Consider the following 16,095-nt stretch of genomic DNA (forward strand, 5'->3'; position numbering starts at 1 on the left):
ATTAAATCAAAAGTGGATCCCTTGGGGTACCAAAGGCCAAACTTAGGAGTATAAACTAAATATCTCAAGATTCGTTTTACGGCCCTAAGGTGAACTTCCTTAGGATCGGCTTGGAATCTTGCACACATGCATACGGAAAGCATAATATCCGGTCGAGATGCACATAAATAGAGTAAAGATCCTATCATCGACCGGTATACCTTTTGATCTATGGATTTACCTCCCGTGTCGAGGTCGAGATGCCCATTGGTTCCCATGGGTGTCTTGATGGGCTTGGCATCCTTCATTCCAAACTTGGTGAGTATATCTTGAGTGTACTTCATTTGGCAAATGAAGGTCCCCTCTTGGAGTTGCTTGACTTGAAATCCTAGAAAATACTTCAACTCCCCAATCATAGACATCTCGAATTTTTGAATCATGATCCTACTAAACTCTTCACAAGTAGATTTGTTAGTAGACCCAAATATGATATCATCAACGTAAATTTGGCATACAAACAAATCATTTGTAATTGTTTTAGTAAAGAGAGTAGGATCGGCTTTTTCGACTTTGAAGTCATTAGCGATAAGAAAATCTCTTAGGCATTCATACCATGCTCTTGGGGCTTGCTTGAGCCCATAAAGCGCCTTAGAGAGTTTATAAACATGGTTAGGATACTCACTATCTTCAAAGCCGGGAGGTTGCTCAACATAGACCTCCTCCTTGATTGGTCCATTGAGGAAGACACTTTTCACGTCCATTTGGTAAAGCTTAAAGCCATGGTAAGTAGCATAGGAAAGTAATACACGAATTGACTCAAGCCTAGTTACGGGTGCATAGGTTTCACCGAAATCCAAACCTTCGACTTGTGAATATCCCTTGGCCACAAGTCGGGCTTTGTTCCTTGTCACCACACCATGCTCATCTTGCTTGTTGTGGAAGACCCATTTGGTTCCTACAACATTTTGGTTAGGATGTGGAACAAGATGCCATACCCCATTCCTCGTGAAGTTATTGAGTTTCTCTTGCATTGCCAACACCCAATTCGAATCCCTTAATGCGTCTTCTACCCTGTATGGCTCAATAGAAGACACAAAGGAGTAATGTTCACAAGAATGAGCAACACGAGATCGAGTGGTTACCCCCTTATGAATATCATCGAGAATGGAGTTCACGAGGTGATCTCGTTGTATTGCTTGGTGGACTCTTGGGTGTGGCGGTCTTGGACCCTCATCATCTTCCTTGTCTTGATCATTAGCATCTCCCCCTTGATCATTGTCCTCCTCTTGAGGTAGCTCCTCTTGATCTTCATTTTCATCATCTTGAGCTTGATCCTCATCTTGGGTTGGTGGAGATGCTTGCATGGAGGAAGATGGTTGATCTTGTGCTTGTGGAGGCTCTTTGGATTCCTTAGGACACACATCTCCAATGGACATGTTCCTTAGTGCGACGCACAGAGCCTCTTCATCATCTAGCTCATCAAGATCAACTTGCTCTACTTGAGAGTCGTTAGTCTCATCAAACACAATGTCACAAGAAACTTCAACTTGTCCAGTAGACTTGTTAAAGACTCTATATGCCATTGTGTTTGAATCATAACCAAGTAAAAAACCTTCTACAGCCTTAGGAGCAAATTTAGATTTTCTACCTCTTTTAACAAGAATAAAACATTTGCTACCAAAGACTCTAAAATATGAAACATTGGGCTTTTTACCGGTGAGGAGTTCATACGATGTCTTCTTGAGGATTCGGTGAAGGTAGAGACGGTTGATGGCGTAGCAAGCGGTGTTGATTGATTCCGCCCAAAACCGGTCCGAAGTCTTGTACTCGTCAAGCATGGTCCTCGCCATGTCAAGTAGAGTTCTATTCTTCCTCTCCACTACACCATTTTGTTGTGGCGTGTAGGGAGAAGAGAACTCATGCTTGATGCCCTCCTCCTCAAGAAAGCCTTCTATTTGTGAGTTCTTGAACTCCGTCCCGTTCTTCTAATCTTTTTGATTCTCAATCCGAACTCATTTTGAGCCCGTCTCAAGAATCCCTTTAAGGTCTCTTAGGTTTGAGATTTATCCTGCAAAAAGAACACCCAAGTGAAGCGAGAATAATCATCCACAATAACTAGATAGTACTTACTCCCGCCGATGCTTATGTAAGCGATCAGACCGAATAAATCCATGTGGAGTAGTTCAAGCGGCCTATCGGTCGTCATGATGTTCTTGTGTGGATGATGAACACCAACTTGCTTCCCTGCTTGACATGCGCTACAAATCATGTCTTTCTCAAAATGAACATTTGTTAGTCCCAAAATGTGCTCTCTGAAAGGATCACGATGCCCAAGAGGGGGGGGGGTGAATTGGGCTTCTCTAAAAATTAACACTAATTAAAACCTAAGCAAGAGCTAAGCAAGAGCCCAACTTCACCCCAACAACTGGCACTAAGAATATAATACTAGAAATGCAATAAAGCTAAGACAATACTACAAATACTTGCTAAACAAATACACAATGTAAAGTGCTTGAATTAAGTGCGGAATGTAAAGCAAAGTTTAGAAGACTCCTCCAATTTTTCCCGAGGTATCGAAGAGTCGGCACTCTCCACTAGTCCTCATTGGAGCACCCGCGCAAGGGTATCGCTCCCCCTTGGTCCTCGCAAGAACCAAGTGCTCACTACGAGATGATCCTTTGCCACTCCGGTGCGGTGGATCCCTCGAGACCGCTTACAAACTTGAGTCGGGTCACCAACAAGATCTTCACGGTGATCACCGAGCTCCCAACGCCACCAAGCCGTCTAGGTGATGCCGATCACCAAGAGTAACAAGCCGTAGACTTTCGCTTGACCAAGAGAAGCCTAATGCAAGTGGTGTGTGCTCTAGGTGGCTCTCACTAGCGCTAATGAGGAACAAACACGGATTATGATTCTCTAATCTCCTCACTAGGCTTTTGGTGCTTGCAATGCTCTAGCAATGTGCTGGAATAAATGTGGAGTGCAAGACATTGAATATGGTGGGTGGAAGGGGTATAAATAGCCCTCACCCACCAACTAGCCGTTACAGGCATCTCACTGCGCAATGGCGCACCGGACAGTCCGGTGCGCCACCGGTGCGCCAACGGTGCGCCAACGGTCATTTCCAACGGCTAGTTCTGACAGCTAGCCGTTGGACTCATGGCACACCGGACAGTCCGGTGCGCCACTAAAATTCAACTCCCAAACCTGCGCTCTCGGGTTTCTACGGAGGGAAAGCCTCTGCCGCGGACCAGCCTGGTCCCACCTGGCAGAGGGTGCACCGGACAGTCCGGTGCACACCGGACAGTCCGGTGCCCCAAGGCCAGAAACACTAACTCTTGTTTTTCAGCTGATTTTCAAATCGGTTTTCGTTCTAACTTGTGAGTGAGTTCTAGAGTGACACCTAGCACTGTGTATGAGTGTGATTGTGCACCAACACTACACTAGAACTCTCTTGGTCAAACTACTCATCGACAACCCCTCTTTATAGTACGGCTAAAAGAGAATAAAAGACCTAACTAAACCGCGAGTGTCCACATCTCCTTGACACTCGGACTCCGTAGACCTTCACCTTTTGTTTCGTCGTTTTAGCCGTCGCTTCGAGTTCTTATCTCCGGGATTGTTTTCACCGTTGTAGTACTTCTACCTGTCATGCGACCTAACTTACCATTTGTTAGAGGCCTAGATGCTTTCAATCTCCCCCTTTTTGGTGATTGATGACAACCCTACAAGTTTTGTGAGAGTAGTTTGTTTTGAAGTTTCTGTCAATAGAAAGAATGGTTAGTTATACTCAGTAATCTTTGATAGAAAGAACGTGTACCATAATAATAAGAGTGAGCGCATACATATCATAAGATTCTTGTTCATATAGAATTGAAGTTAAATCAATGAAACAAGAACTAGAGGACTGGTGATAAAATATAAGGTGAAAACATAATACACACAGTCAATCATAAGCAACGAGAGTATATGTCGAGTTTGTGAGCCAAAAACATCAAGCTAGTACAGAGAGTAGCAAGCACATATATTACATCAAAATGACTCTCTACTAACTCTCTAACTCCCCCTAGCTCTCACAACTCATATCTCTCCCCCTTTGGCGTCAAACACCAAAAGGGACCTGAACCTAAACATCTGAAGCAGGAGGAGGCGGCGGGGGCGCATCCGGTCGCGGTCGAGGCAGCAGAGCGAACGCCGGCGGAGGGTCAGAGTCAGTCTCGGATCCAGGATCTGCGGTAGAAGCTGGAGCTGGTACTGACTCGGACTGAGGCCGCGCTGCAGGAGCTACCGGAACAGAAGCGGTCACAGATACTGCCACAGCAGTAGTGGTAACAGCAGATGCTGGTGGCACTGGCGGCTGCGGGCAGACAGAGCTGAGAACCGGAGAGGTGAACGCCAAAGTGACCGGCCGGAGCGGAGAGGTACCAACAGGGGGTCCTGACAAAATCGATGGCACCACAGGAGCGTGAAGCGGAGGAGGTGGAGCAGACTGAACCGGAGGTACTGAGACACCAGACTGCTGAAGCATAAGAGCCATGAATGCCCTACTCTCAGCCCGATCCTGAAGTAGCTGCTGCTGAAGTGCATCCTGCCTGTCCTGCATGTTCTGAAACATCGAGAGCATCCTCTCGGATAACCGGGCCTGCTCGGCTGCCAGGTGAGCCAGAATCGAAGCAAGAGCAGGGTCCATAGCCTGAGGAGGAGCAGGGGTAGCACTAGAACTCCCAGCCTCATGATCATGTGAGCGTGGAGGCATAGGAGGCGGATGCGGAGGAGGAACCCCAAAATCATCATCATCATCATCATCATCATCATCAGCTGCTGTACCCTGAGTGTCAAACTGTCGAAGAGCTGCATCCTCGGCCTGAGAGTCAAAAACAGGAGCAGAAGCTGGCACAGGAATCTCAGGCGCAGGACGGTAGGATCCAAAAACAAGGCGTGAGGCCTCAAGGATGCCCTGAAACCGAGGAGGCTGAATCAGCTGCGCAAAGATGTGGCACAAGTAGTGAGCATAGGGCAACTGCCGACGAGCACGAATCCCATCCAAAACGGTATCCTCGATCTCACAAATCAGGAAGTCCACAACGTCAAACTCAGAGTGGGAGACCAGAGCACTAAGGAGCCAGAGCTGTATATGAGTGGTAGTCTCCCTGTATCCCATCCTCGACAGAAGAGTCCGTCTGATGAGCTCATATAAGTACTTTGCTGCTGTAGTAAAATCTGCCGGTGAACGTCGCGACCCATCTGTGAAGGGCGGGCGGAACAGAGCCGCGACGTGAGCTGTACCCGGAGCCACACCGTCGTGAGGGCGACGAGGAGGGTCAGAAGTGCCGTAGCAGAGGATGTGAAGACGAGTCGTCGACTCGGGAAATCCAAAAAGCTGGCGGATCTGACTGGCAGTAATGGTGACATCCTCGCGCTCAAAGCGAAAACTCATCCAGTGATGATCCGGGTCAATCCAAACAGAGGCGTAGAAGACTCGTACCCACTCCTCAACATACCTGTCGCTGGTAGTCAGAAGGGTCTGAAGACCAGGCAGATAGGTGAGGTGCGCCTCAGAGTCAGCGCCGGCTACAAGCAGAAAGGCTGGAAGATCCAAAAGCCGGTGCACTCGCAGAGCTATCTGAGCAGACATCTGAGCTCTGCAAAACGACTCCTGAATACGTGTGCTGAAAAGGTCACCTGCTGCAGGGTCTCTCTGAGCTGGTAGCCAAGACTCCATGGGTACGTATCTGAACCTACATACCCGTGCCGCTGTAGCACGCTGAAGGTCAAACAGACGAGGATCCGTAGCCAGAGGACGAACCTCAGTCTCATCGCGCTCCCGGAATCGAGGTGGAGGGACAGGAGGAGCTGAAGCGGGAGCGGGAGGAGGAGGAGCAGTGGAAGCTGGCGTAGTGGAGGTAGCGGGTATGGCTGTGGAGGTGGATGGGGCAATAGGAGTGACGGGAGCAGGCAGAGTGGGTGGCGGAGTGGAAGCGGAGGTGTGAGTGGAGGAGCGAGGCCGGGAGGCGAGACGACGAACACGATATGCAATCTGATCGGATGGAGTCTGCGGCTGATCTCCAAGCTCGGCCTGCGCAGCGGCCGCTGCAGCCGTTGCCGCTGCACGGGCTGCTCTGTCCGTACACCGCTTCTTGCGGCCTTCCTGTTGCTCCAAGTAAACGGTCTTGCCCTTGACCTGCCTGAAGGGGCGACGAGGATCCTCATCATCGCCTCCCCCTGGCGCCGACACATTCTTCGTGCACGGCATCCTGAGCTGATGTCTGCAAATGAGAGAGAGAGACTAAGCACAGAGCGAAAATGTCCGAGAGATTTTAGCAAAGGATGAGATGACTACCTGGAAAGCTCACACGAGAGGTGACGATCTAGGCAGGACAGGAGACGGCACACGGGCAATCAAGGTCACTGAAATGACAGAAGAGGTGAGCACGTATTAGTCACATAGTCATAAGTATATGAAATGTGAATAAATACATACACAAGAGAAATATGGCACAGGAAACACAAGATGAGACGATCGAGAGGTCAAACGACGTGAAAACGACGTTTGAAAGATAAAAAGTGCCATAGGAGGTTTGGAATTTGAATTGAGGCATGAAACGATATGGAATTGAGCCGATACTTCACGAATAGGTTTATGTAGATGAATATGAGTGAAGTGTGTGCTTGGTTTGAATTTAGGCGAAGAAAAAGAGATTTGTGCACTCGGCTCGTAAACGATCGCTCGAAACGGGGAATTTGGTGAAATTTAAGCCTGGAATCTCGGATTGGCGTGAAATTTGACAAGAGTGTTACTGGAAGTGTTGGGAAGGTGCCTGAAAAATTTGGGTTTGATTGGAGCATTTTTGGCTGGTTTGGGCATTTCACCGAGCACGTGGCGTGCGAGGAATTAGGTTTTCGGTGAAATGGCCTTTTGAGGTGGGAAAACCCTCCCGAAGGAGCTAAGAACCTGCAGGAGTGTTCAAGGAATACAGGGGAACACAATACACAACTTGGTTGCACTGGATTTCACAGGAATTCACAAGATTTTGGAAGAGATGCACAAGGGGGTGGCACAGTCCAAAGAAACAGAGAGAAAGAGAGAAGCAGAGGGGAGGAAAGAGGGAGCCAGAGCTGCTCACCGAGGAGGGAAGGAGAGGGGCACGAGGACGCCGTGGGATCGCCGGTGGTCGCCGGAGAGGGGGAGGTCGCCGGCGAGTGCTGGGAATCGCCAGAGACAGAGAGATGGCGCTGGTGAAATGAGCCTCTGGCTCGGTCTCGGGCTGGAGGCCTTTTTTTAAAACGCGATATGGGCGCACCGGACAGTCTACAGTGCCTGTCCGGTGCACACCGGACAGAGCACAGTAGCTGTCCGGTGAACCACCGGACAGCGCACAGGAAAACAGATTTTTAGCGCGTGGCTGCCGGTGCACCGGACATTGCACAGTGCAGTGTCCGGTGCACACCGGACTGTCCGGTGAGCCCAGACAGAGGGGAGTTTGGAAAATTTTGAATTTTTCTATCTAACTCCCAACCAAACCAAATCCCAAGTTATAATCACACAAAATAACACTTGTTGGGATAGGTATTGGCACCCTCATATACTTTTCAAAATATTTTGCCATAGGCTAGATAATTTTTAGAGAAAATAGGCAAATAGTGAAATTTGCATTTTGGCTTGCACTAGGGGTTTTCATGAGTGATTTGAGTTTTAAATACTCCCCCTAAGTGCAATACCTCATGCATATTTCAAGAACCAATAATTGCATAAAAAGCAAGAATTTAAGTGCTAAAAGCTTAAAACTAAGACTTGTCAAGTTTGACCCGAGTTAAGCTTTTTCACTCGCTTTGTTGGCGGTTATCTTAACTAGGTTAGACAAGCCCTAGATGCAATACAAGGAATTTAAACATGTAATGCAAGCTTGACAACACCATTTGACATTTTACATAAAATTTCTGAGATCAAGAATATTTAGTTCATTCCTCAATATGCAAAAGCGGGTCTTATCAAGAGGCTTAGTGAAAATATCCACTAATTGATCTTCCGACCTCACTCCTTCTAAAATGATATCTCCTTTAGCAACATGATCTCTAAGGAAGTGATGACGGATATCAATGTGCTTGGTGCGAGAGTGTTGTACAGGATTATTAGCAATTTTAACAGCACTCTCATTATCACACAACAAAGGTACCTTTTCTAGAACTACGCCATAGTCTAGAAGAGTTTGTTTCATATATAAAATTTGTGTGCAACAAGCACCTGCGGCAATGTATTCCGCTTCGGCAGTTGACAAGGCAACACTATTTTGCTTTTTGGATATCCATGAAACTAGTGATCTACCAAGCAGATGGCATCCCCCAGAAGTACTTTTCCTATCAATCTTGCAACCGGCATAATCCGAATCGGAATAACCAATTAATTCAAAAGTAGCTCCTTTGGGATACCACAGACCAACGCTTGTGGTGTGCCTGAGATACCTAAGAATTCTCTTAACAGCGCGAAGATGAGCTTTTTTAGGATTAGATTGAAATCTAGCACACATGCAGACACTGAACATAATATCGAGCCTAGATGCGGTAAGGTACAATAAACTACCAATCATAGAACGTTAGAGAGTTTGATTAACCGGGTTACCTCCCTCATCTAAGTCGAGATGTCCATTTGTAGGCATGGGGGTCTTGATTGGTTTGCACTTCTCCATGTTGAACCTTTTCAACAAGTCTTTGGTATACTTCTCTTGTGAGAGAAAGTTACCATCTTTCATTTGCTTGACTTGAAAGCCGAGGAAGTACGTTAGCTCACCAATCATTGACATCTCGAACTCCTTCGACATCAACTCACCAAATTTCTTGTAATGATAGTCATTTGTCGAGCCAAAGATTATATCATCAACATATACTTGACAAATGAAAATATCACCGTTATGTTTCTTTGTGAAGAGAGTTGTGTCGACGGTCCCGATCTTGAAGCCCTTTCCGATGAGGAAGTCGCGAAGGCGCTCATACCAAGCCCTTGGAGCCTGCTTTAGCCCATATAGCGCCTTGGACAACCTGCAAGCATGGTTAGGATATCTAGGGTCTTCAAATCCAGACGGTTGCTCAACATATACAAGTTCATTTATGAAGCCATTTAAAAATGCACTTTTTACATCCATTTGATAAAGTTTTATATCATAGCATGATGCATATGCAAGTAGGATACGGATGGCTTCCAATCGAGCAACCAGTGCAAAGGTCTCTCCAAAATCTAAGCCTTCAACTTGAGAGAATCCCTTTGCAACAAGTCTTGCCTTGTTTCTTACAATCACACCTTGATCATCTTGTTTGTTTCTGAACACCCACTTTGTTCCAATGATTCTTGCATCTTGTGGGGGCTTCTCCAGGGTCCAAACTTCGTTACGGGTGAAGTTGTTAAGTTCTTCATGCATGGCATTCACCCAGTCCGGATCCTGTAGCGCCTCATCTATACAAGTAGGTTCAACACAAGAAACAAAAGAGTGATGTTCAATAAAAGAAGCATGTCTATGTGATCGAGTAATAACCCCTTGTGAAGGACTCTCGATGATTTGGTTTTGAGGATGAGCTTGAAGTAGTGATGAGTTTCTCCTGTCAACCACTTGGGAAGAAGATCCTGGAGCATCAATATCTTCAGCTTGTACCCTTGCTTGTTCATGAGAGACAAATGTATCTTCATTTGCATGCCTCTCATCTTTTTCATCATCTTGTGGTACATTTGATGAAGAAGGCCTGTCAATGATCTGCACTTCTTCTTCATCTTCTTTTGGTTTGATAGCTCCAATAGGCATGTTCTTCATTGCTTCCCTAAGTGGCTCATCACCTACATCATCAAGATTTTCAAGTGCTCCTTGGGAGCCATTAGTTTCATCAAATTCCACATCATATGTTTCTTCTACCACGCCAGTGGCATGGTTGAATACTCGATATGCTTTGGACTTTAATGAATAACCCAAAAGAAAACCAATATCACAACGTCTTTGAAACTTCCCTAGATGATGGCGTTTCTTGTAGATGTAGCATTTGCACCCAAACACCCGAAAGAAGGAGACGTCTGGCTTTTTCCCATTTAGCAGTTCATAAGGAGTCTTCGCAAGTAGCCGGTGAGGAAATAGCCTGTTTGATGCATAACAAGCTGTGCTGACAGCTTCGGCCCAAAACCTCTCCGGTGTGTTATACTCATCAATCATTGTTCTTGCAAGAGTGATCAAGGTCCTATTTTTCCTTTCAACAACTCCATTTTGTTGAGGTGTGTATGTGGCAGATACTTCATGCTTGATCCCAATTTCATCACAGTACTCATGAATGTTGGTGTTGTCAAATTCTTTGCCATTGTCACTTCTAATCTTCTTAATCTTGCAATCAAATTCATTTTGTGCTTTCTTGGCAAACTTTTTGAATATAGATGCAACTTCAGATTTGTCATGGAGAAAGAACACCCAAGTGTATCTTGAGAAGTCATCAACAATCACTAGACAGTAGAGGTTGCCACCGGCACTGACATAATTTGTAGGTCCAAATAAATCCATATGAAGTAGTTCCAGTGGCCTTGATGTTGACATGAAAGCTTTAGTGGGATGTGTATTAGCAACTTGCTTTCCAGCTTGACATGCACTGCATGGCTTGTCTTTTTCAAACACCACATCCTTTAATCCTCTAACCATATCTTTCTTTAGTACCTTCTTGAGTGTGCTCATCCCAACATGTGCAAGCCTCCTATGCCAAAGCCATCCAAGAGAAGCTTTGGTGAAGAGGCAAGTTCTTAAGTCTGCATCTTCTGAAGTGAAATCCACTAAGTAGAGGTTGTTGTATCTAAATCCCTTGAATACCATTGATTCATCATCCATCTTTGTTACAATAACCTCTGTTGGAGTGAATAAGCATTGAAGTCCAAGATCACAGAGTTGTCCCACTGATAATAAGTTGAAGCTCAACGGTGCAACTAAGAGAACATTTGATATTGATAGATCATTTGAGATTGCCACCTTGCCAAGTCCTTGCACTTTTCCTTTTGAATTGTCTCCAAATGTGATTTTATCTTGACCATCAACATTTTCATCCAGTGAGGTGAACATCCGTGGGTTTCCTGTCATATGTTGTGTGCATCCACTGTCAATAACCCAATGACTCCCACCGGTCTTGTAGTTCACCTACATTCATAGACAATTTCAAGCTTGAGTTTTGAGGGCCCTATATTGCATAGGACCAGTGACTCTCTCAATTAAGGACTTTGCCACCCAGATTTGTCTAGGTCTACTCTTGTTTGGTGGACCTAGGAATGTAACCTTAACCTTTCCATTTGCAACCTTTCTTAGAACATAGTGAGCATTGAAAGCAAATGGTCTTGAGTGCTTAGGCAAGGGAGTTGGTGGTTTGGCTTTGCAGTTGTGGGCAAAGTGACCTTCATTTCCACACTCAAAGCATTTGATAGGCTTGTATTGAGTGGTAGCTTTCTTTTGCACAAAAGCATTGTATCCAATACCACTCTTGTTGTTTTTCATAACAGTGTTCATAAGCAGCTCATTTTGGAGGTATTGACCCTTGTTGAACTTTTGCACACTTGTTGCAAGATGTTCATTTTCACTTTTTAGTTTCTTGACCTCATTTTTAAGCCTTTGATTATCCACTGCCAACTCATTGTTGAAATCATTGTTCTCAATAGCAACCTTTCCTCTAGTAGTTGCATCAGTCAAATAATTCTTCAATTTTTGGTTATCTAAAGTCAGGACTTCAACTTTTTCAGTCAATTCAGCATGTAGACTAGTTTGCTCTTCTTGACTCAAATCATCACATGAGGTTGCTACATCAAACTTAACAACAGGGTTAATAGCCTCATGTGTTTTGCAAGATAAAAGTTCATTTTCAACAAGAAGATTGTCATGATCAAATTTAATTTGAGTATAGTCTGCCTTGATCTTTACTAGTCTATTTTGCAACTCCCTATTAGCTTCATTTAATTTGTCATATTTTTCCTTAGCATCTTTTAGGGAGTTTGTGAGCTCATTTATAGTTGATGACATAGTTTTATTCTCTTCTTTTATTTCATCACTAGCCTTTATAACTATGTCATATTTGGCATTTAAAGATTCATTTTCATTTTTCAACCTATCACATTTAGCTTTTGACTTTCTAATGATTTGAGTATATTCTTTAAGCAAGTCAGCTAACTCATCATATGAAGGTGAAGCAAATTCCTCATCACTATCACTATCACTATCATCAGCAATATTAATATCATTCTGTACCTTCCGTTCACCCCTAGCCATGAGGCATAGGTGAGAAGTAGATGATGGCGATGGTGGTGGTGAAGAGAAGTCCCCGGCGATGGCGGCAACTTTTTCATCAATCTCTTCTTCACTTGAAGAAGACCCACTTGATGATTCGATGTCGGTGAGCCAGTCGCCAACAATATATGCCTTTCCATTCTTCTTCTTGTGGAACCTCTTTTGCTTCCCATACTTCCTCTTGAAGAATTTCTTTTCCTTCTTTTCATCATCGCTTTCATCTTCTTTCTTGCCCTTGAACTTATTCTTCTTGGGCTTGTTGCATTGATGAGCAAGATGACCGAGCTCACCACAGTTGTAGCAGTCCATCTCAGAAATGGGCTTTCTTTTGTTGGAAAAGAATTTCTTCTTCCTTGAATCAAATTTGATGCCTTCTCTATTTAGCTTCTTCAACATCTTGGTGGTCTTCCTTACCATCAAGGCAATGTTTGCATCAAGGTCATCATCACTTGAGGATTCTTCCTCAACTTGTATTTTTGCTCTTCCTTTTCTTTCATGATTTGCTTTGAGAGCCAAATCCTTTCTTTTGGAAGATGATTCTTCTTTGTCGTTGATGTGCATGTACATTTCATGGGCATTGATCTTTCCCAAAATTTGTGTAGGTTTGGTAACTGAAAGATCCATTTGATGTAGCACAGTGACAATGTGTCCATATTTGTCTATTGGGAGGACACTGAGAATCTTCCTCACAACATCCGGTTGTGAGATTTGAGTAAGCCCCAATCCATTAACTTCCTCTACAAGAATATTAAGTCGTGAGTACATAGCATTTGCATTTTCATTAGTAAGCATTTCAAAAGAATTTAACTTTCGCATGGCTATGTGATATCTTTCCTCACGTTCACTTCTAGTTCCTTCGTGTAGAGCACAAATGTCCATCCACAAATCATGAGCATTTTTATGATTTCTTACTCTATTGAACACATCTTTGCAAAGGCCTCTAAAAAGGGTGTTTTTGGCCTTAGCATTCCATTTCTCATAACTGAACTCATCACCTACAAGATTTGTGGGATCTCTAGGTTCGGGGAATCCTTGTGTGGCGGCTTTATAGACACCAATGTCTATAGCCTCTAAGTATGCTTCCATACGAATTTTCCAATAAGGAAAATCGTCACCATCAAAAACTGGAGGAGGTCCATCCCCACCGGACATCGTAACTCTAGCGGTTAAGCTAATCTATGAGCAACAAGGCTCTGATACCAATTGAAAGAATCACAATGCCCAAGAGGGGGGGGGGGGGTGAATTGGGCTTCTCTAAAAATTAACACTAATTAAAACCTAAGCAAGAGCTAAGTAAGAGCCCAACTTCACCCCAACAACTGGCACTAAGAATATAATACTAGAAATGCAATAAAGCTAAGACAATACTACAAATACTTGCTAAACAAATACACAATGTAAAGTGCTTGAATTAAGTGCGGAATGTAAAGCAAAGTTTAGAAGACTCCTCCAATTTTTCCCGAGGTATCGAAGAGTCGGCACTCTCCACTAGTCCTCGTTGGAGCACCCGCGCAAGGGTATCGCTCCCCCTTGGTCCTCGCAAGAACCAAGTGCTCACTACGAGATGATCCTTTGCCACTCCGGCGCGGTGGATCCCTCGAGACCGCTTACAAACTTGAGTCGGGTCACCAACAAGATCTTCACGGTGATCACCGAGCTCCCAACGCCACCAAGCCGTCTAGGTGATGCCGATCACCAAGAGTAACAAGCCGTAGACTTTCGCTTGACCAAGAGAAGCCTAATGCAAGTGGTGTGTGCTCTAGGTGGCTCTCACTAGCGCTAATGAGGAACAAACACGGATTATGATTCTCTAATCTCCTCACTAGGCTTTTGGTGCTTGCAATGCTCTAGCAATGTGCTGGAATAAATGTGGAGTGCAAGACATTGAATATGGTGGGTGGAAGGGGTATAAATAGCCCTCACCCACCAACTAGCCGTTACATGCATCTCACTGCGCAATGGCGCACCGGACAGTCCGGTGCGCCACCGGTGCGCCAACGGTCGTTTCCAACGGCTAGTTCTGACAGCTAGCCGTTGGACTCATGGCACACCGAACAGTGAACAGTTCACTGTCCGGTGCACACCGGACAGTCCGGTGCGATGTCCGGTGCGCCACTAAAATTCAACTCCCAAACCTGCGCTCTCGGGTTTCTACGGAGGGAAAGCCTCTGCCGCGGACCAGCCTGGTCCCACCTGGCAGAGGGTGCACCGGACAGTCCGGTGCCCCAAGGCCAGAAACACTAACTCTTGTTTTTCAGCTGATTTTCAAATCGGTTTTCGTTCTAACTTGTGAGTGAGTTCTAGAGTGACACCTAGCACTGTGTATGAGTGTGATTGTGCACCAACACTACACTAGAACTCTCTTGGTCAAACTACTCATCGACAACCCCTCTTTATAGTACGGCTAAAAGAGAATAAAAGACCTAACTAAACCGCGAGTGTCCACATCTCCTTGACACTCGGACTCCGTAGACCTTCACCTTTTGTTTCGTCGTTTTAGCCGTCGCTTCGAGTTCTTATCTCCGGGATTGTTTTCACCGTTGTAGTACTTCTACCTGTCATGCGACCTAACTTACCATTTGTCTCTGCAAAACACACGTTAGTCACATATAATATTACGTTGTCATTAATCACTAAAACCAACCAGGGGCCTAGATGCTTTCACTCTCCCTTTAGAAGCTTATGAAGATTCTTCATCCCAACATGGGCTAGTCGGCGATGCCAGAGCCAACCAATGTTAGCCTTAGCAATTAAACAAGTGTCAAGTTTAGCTCTATTAAAATCAACTAAGTATAGCTGACCCTCTAACACTCCCTTAAATGCTACTGAATCATCACTTATTCTAAAGACAGTAACACCTATATCCGTAAAAAGACAATTGTAGCCCATTTTGCATAATTGAGAAACAGAAAGCAAATTGTAATCTAAAGAATCTACAAGAAAAACATTGGAAATAGAATGGTCAGGAGATATAGCAATTTTACCAAGTCCTTTGACCAAACCTTGATTTCCATCCCCGAATGTGATAGCTCTTTGGGGATCATGGTTTTTCTCGTAGGAGGAGAACATCTTTTTCTCCCCAGTCATGTGGTTTGTGCACCCGCTATCAATTATCTAACTTGAGCCCCCGGATGCATAAACCTACAAAACAAATTTAGGCCTTGTTCTTAGGTACCCAAACGGTCTTGGGTCCTTTGACATTAGAAACTAGCACCTTGGGTATCCAAACACAAGTCTTTGACCCCTTGTATTTGCCCCCAACATATTTGGCAACTACTTTGCCTGATTTGTTAGTGAGCATATACGAAGCATCAAAAGTCTTAAATGAAATATTAGGCTCATTTGATGCAATAGGAGTTTTCTTCTGAGGCAATTTAGCATGTGTTGATTGCCTAGAGCTAGATGCCTCACTCTTATACATAAAAGCATGATGAGAGCCAGAGTGAGACTTCCTAGAATGAATTCTCCTAATTTTGTGCTCGGGATAACCGGCAGGGTATAAAATGTAACCTTCGTTATCCTGAGCCATGGGAGCCTTGCCCTTAACAAAGTTAGACAATCTTTTAGGGGCATTAAGCTTGACATTGTCTCCTTTTTGGAAGCTGAAAGTCGCCTAGAGGGGGGTGAATAGGGCGAATCTGAAATTTAACAACTTAAGCACAACTACAAGCCGGGTTAGCGTTAGAAATAGAAACGAGTCCAAGAGAGAGGGCGCAAAACAAATCGTGAGCAAATAAGAAGTGAGACACAAGGATTTATTTTACCGAGGTTCGGTTCTCGCAAGCCTACTCCCCGTTGAGGTGGTCACAAAGACTGGGTCTCTTTCAACCCTTTC

The sequence above is a fragment of the Zea mays genome, chromosome 2 (genome assembly GCF_902167145.1).
Source record: "Zea mays cultivar B73 chromosome 2, Zm-B73-REFERENCE-NAM-5.0, whole genome shotgun sequence".
Lineage (NCBI taxonomy): Eukaryota > Viridiplantae > Streptophyta > Magnoliopsida > Poales > Poaceae > Zea > Zea mays.